Genomic DNA, 5092 nt, shown 5'->3' on the forward strand with positions numbered 1-5092 from the left:
GCCAAGCCCCGGCTACTTCTTTTGGTTATAGTTGTTTGCTAGGCCCAGGCTGGATTCGAACCACCAGGTCTGGTGATGTGGCTAGTGCCCGGGCTGGGGATTCGAACCCGCCACCTTAGGTGTATGTGGCTGGCGCCTTAGCTGCTTGAGCCACAGGCGCCGAGCCCCTGGTGGATCATATGTTAAGAGTATGTTTAGTTTTGTAAGAAGCTGCCTATCTATCTTCCAGAGTGACTGTCCTATTTTGCCTTCTTACCAGCAGTGAATGAGGGTTCTTGTTTCTCTACATCCTTGCCAGCATTTGGTTTTCCTAGTGTTTTGATGTTGGCCATTCTAATATACATACAGTGGTATCTTATTTTCATTTGCATGTCCCTAATGACTTATCATATTAATCAGGTTTTGTTTACTTATTTGCTTTCAGTATCTCTTTGGTGAGGTGTCTAGATCTTTTTGCCCATTTAATTGGGCTATTTAGTTATTGTCAGTTTTTTTTCTTTTGTCTGCATTTTAATTGGGTTTTCTTATTGAGGTTTTTGTTTGTTTGCTTTTGTTTTTGGAGACAAGTGTCTAGTTCTGTCATCCAGGCTAGAGTGCAGAAACCCAATCTTGGCCACCTGTAAACTTGAATTCCTGGGCGTGAGGAATCCTCAGCCTGCTAAGCAGCTGGAACTACAGGTTCTACCTGGCTGATCTGTAAAGTTGTTTGTAGAGACAGTGTCTGGCTATGTTGCCTAGACTGAGCTCAAGTGATCCTCCTGCTTTGGCCTCCCAAAATCCTAGGAATATAGGTGTGAGTGAGCTACCATGTCTAGCCCTATTGGTTGAGGTTTAAGTGGTTTTTTAAAAAAATAATTTTGGATACAAGTTCTTTATCATATAGGTCTTTTGCACATATTTTCTCCTCATCTCTGGCTTATCCTCTCAATTCTCTAACCATGTTTTTGGTAGAAGTTGTTAATGTTTTTAGTTTTTAGTTTTTAATTTTATTCATTTATTTTCTTTAATTTTTGATTTTTTTAATTTTTTTTTTTTTTTTTGGAGACAGAGTCTCAAGTTATTCCCCTGGGTAGAGTGCAGTGGCATCATAGCTCACAACAACCTCCAACTCCTGGGCTCAAGCGAGTCTCCTGCCTCAGCCTCCCAAGTAGCTGGGACCAAAGGCGCCCACTACAACGCCCGGCTATTTTTTTGATTGCAGCCATCATTTTTGTTTGGCGGGCCCAGGCTAGATTTGAACCCGCCACCCTAGGTGTATGTGGCTGGCGCCTCAGCCACTTGAACCACAGGCGCTGAGCCTGATTTTTTAATTTTAATGAAGTCCAGCCTTCATGGATTTTCTTTCGTGGATTATTGTATCTTATGGTGTTACAGCTAAAATGTCATCAACAAACTGAAGATCACCTAGAACTTCCTATGTTATCTTCTAGAAGTTTTATATTTTTATCCTTAGATCTATAATCCTTTCTGAGTTAATTTTTGTATAAGGTGTCATAAGGTGTGTATCATTTAATTTTTTTACATGTGCTGTCCAGTCATTTCAGTACTATTTATTGAAAAGACTATCCTTTCTTCATTGAATTGTCTTTGTTCTTTGTCAAAGATGAGTTGTCTGCATTTGTGTGGATGTATTTCTGGGCTCTCGGTTCTTCTCCATTCGTCAAGATACCTGTTCTTTCCCAGTAACACACTGTCTTGAATACTAGCTTTAGAATAAGTCTTAGCGTCTGGTAGTCCTCCAACTTTGTTTTTCTCTAACATTGTATTGGTTATTCTGGGTCTTTTGCCTTTTCATATGAACTTTAGAATCAGTTTGTCTGTATCTACAAAGTAAGTTGCTGGAATTTTGATTAAGATTTTGCTGAATCATGTAAAAAAATAACATCTCGACAGTATTAAGTCTCCCTATTCAAGTACACAAACTCTCCATTTATTTACCTCTTCCTTTTTGATTTCTTTCATTAGAATTTGGTAGTATTTCCTCTTATTGATTTTTAACATACTTTGTTAGATTTATACCTAAGTATTTTCATTTTGGGGGTGCTAACGTAAATGGTATTCATTTGTTCATTCAACGGATCTTTTTGGTTCACCCATGAATGACAAGACAGAATCTTTAAATAAAGGCCATAACCTGCACAAATGAGGGACCTTTTGACTGTTGATTATGCATAGATCTCTGACTAGGCATTTGCAAGATCACTATCAGTAGAGTAATCTTAATTAGTGAAGAGCATAATGCTAGTAAATATAAAATTCGTGGTGAGCCTCTTTTAAATCAAATGAAAGAGATGTGAGTGCTTGACTATATCAACAGCAGCATGGAGTTGTTTTGGGGACGAGATTAAGGATAGCGTTAGTGTGTGCTCTTTCACATCGCCCCAACCAATTCACTACAATGATGGCTTAAGCTGGACAATGTTTTATGTTGGAAATTGGACTTAATACTCATTTTATTCAATTGAGCCAACTCCAATTATTATCTTAACAGGTATATTTTAGATGTTTCTTATAAATAAGTTAATTGTAACTAAATTCCAAATTTTTTCTTTTTTTTTTTTAAGACAGAGTCTCACTATGTTGCCCTTGGTAGAGTGCTGTGGTGTTTGAGAACCTCAAACTCTTAGGGGTTAAGTGATTTTCTTGCTACAACCTCCCAAGTAGCTGGGACTACAGGCGCCTAGCTATTTTTGTTGTTGTTGTTGTAGCTGTCATCGTTTGGCAGGCCGGGCTGGTTTCAAACCCGCCAGCCTTGGTATATGTGGCTGGTGCCATAACCACTGTGCTATGGGCACTGAGCCCTAAATTCCAAATCTTAAGAAACACACCGTGGTTATTAGAGCAGTATTTCAGTTGGAATAGTAGATGTAATCAGAGGATTTGGTAGTTGCTTAATGTTGGTTATAATGGAATTTGATATGAGTTTGAAGATGTCAGAATATATATACTTAGACCTTCAAGGAAACAGAAAATAGTTTAATTTGCTTTAGCATGTTGAGAAATGCAGTAGCTGGTGAGGCTGGCAAGGTATTAGATTTGACCCCCTATGTGGAGGCCTTTGGGATGCTCTGCTAGAGCCTTTGAAGATTATTTTGTAGCCTAGGGATAGTACAGGTTGGAGAGTCAACATTTTTTCTTTTATCCTCTAGAAAAAAACTTTTTTTTTTTGTCTGATGCTATCTTGCAGTAGAAAGATTGAACATGTTTGAAGGAGAAAGTGATACCAATTATAGCTCATAGTGCTTAACTGTGTATTAATATGATTTGTAAGGGGTGGATACTGATCCTTCTACCTATTCTTAACTAAGTTCTCCCATTGCCTGCAATATTTATTTGCAGATAGTTTCCCAAGAATTAAGAGATTAAGAGTATAAATTGAGAATATTTCATCAGATTCTAAGTCATCATAATGTGGATTCAATAAATGACTATAGTTTCACATCTTTATCAAACTAGAATGATGAAATCCTCAATAGTGAATATATAACATTTCTTTGTTCAGTATTGCCCAAATATTTAAGTACCAACTATGCCAAGTAGAAGATGGAAGGTGGGGGGTGGTAGAAAATGAATAAGAAAGATGTAAGTCTCTGATCTGAAGATGCTCTATGGTAGTGAAGACTGGCCAACAGATACTTGGGCAATTTCATCACAGTGTATTATGGTATAGATAGGCACAGGGTGCCATGTGAGCCAGAGAATGGGAGAACTAATCCAGGTGGGAGTGGAAAGGGTTCAGGAAGGTTAGTGATGGGCTTCCTGGAAGAGACCGTGATTGTATTGGGTAATGTCTCAGCTGGTTTCTTCAGCACCCTCTTCTGGTGTTCTCTGTTCTGTGAGTGGTCCTTTTTAATCTCATTGTTTGGGTTTTCTTTTTCCATTTATTCTTTAAATGTGAGTGATCATTAGGGTATTGTTGTGGGAAAAGCTGGTCTTATTTTCACATGTGCTGATGTGTCCCAAGTCCAGATCTCCAGCCTAGACTTCTCGCCTGAATTCTAGCCTGGTATTCCCCATACTGGGCGTATAGGACATATCAGTCTAACAGCAGCCAGACATGTTCACAACCACTTTGAAAGTGAAATACTGGCTACTTGGTGACCACTTGGCACCAACCCAGTTGCAAATACATAGTTAAACACACCCAGATAATCCAGAGCATATTTATGTGAAGGTTTTTACATTATCATGAAAGCAAAAATTGAAAAGGAAGACCCCCGAGAATGAGTCTGAGAACTTCATTTTGAGAAATACAGACCTCTTTGAGAAACATCAGACTGATTAATTTTTGCTTCTCTTTACGCATAAACTTTGCTTGATCTGGTGTTAGCCCACCTCTATCATCTTGTCACCCTAACCACTTTCCTACAAAACTGGGAGAATTATTTTGCCTTAAATACTTCATGTTCACTTTTTTCTCTCGGAATTAGTCATCTTTCTTTCCCCTTTTTCACTAGACTTTTTTTGAGGCTCAGGTTATTTATTTTATAGTAATATTATTATATTGTATAGTACAATGGCATGTTATGTAGGGATTTAGCTTAATGTTGAAATGAAAGAGTCAAAATCACCCTGAAACTCAGAGTACCTATAAAATACATTATGTGGCTCTGCGCCTTTAGCTCAAGTGGCTAAGGCGCCAGCCACATACACCCAAGGTGGCGGGTTCAAATCCAACCCGGGCCCGCCAAACAACAATGATGGCTGAAACCAAACAATAGCTGGCGTTGTGGCGGGTGCCTGTGGTCCCAGCTACTCGGGAGGCTGAGGCAGGAGACTCAGGAGTTGGAGGCCCAGGAGTTGGAGGCTGAGGCAGGAGACTCAGGAGTTCGAGCCCAGGAGTTGGAGGTTGCTGTGAGCGTGATGCCATGGCACTCTACCCAGGGGGATAGCTTGAGGCTCCGTCTCAAAAAAAAAACAAAAAAGATACAGGGAAGGGTCTTCCTGACGGAGGAATGCCAACTAGGAAAGCAGAAGTAATGATGCAATTAGAAAAGCAGCATTTGGCAAGTACCACTGTATTAACTGACTTAGGTCAGTGTCACCAATGGATGCTAAAACAGGTGAGTTAAAACATGATGAGAAATAAGAT

The 5092-nt window shown here is 39.4% G+C and overlaps 1 protein-coding gene across 2 annotated transcripts in view; it reads left to right on the top strand.

The window, feature by feature from the left end:
* USP12 (ubiquitin specific peptidase 12) overlaps window positions 1-5092 on the top strand; it is a 94187-nt gene that overhangs the window by 70137 nt on the left and 18958 nt on the right. The gene's annotated exons all lie outside the window — the stretch shown is intronic.

This window comes from Otolemur garnettii, unplaced genomic scaffold (genome assembly GCF_000181295.1).
Source record: "Otolemur garnettii isolate 467f Iridium unplaced genomic scaffold, OtoGar3 scaffold00120, whole genome shotgun sequence".
NCBI lineage: Eukaryota > Metazoa > Chordata > Mammalia > Primates > Galagidae > Otolemur > Otolemur garnettii.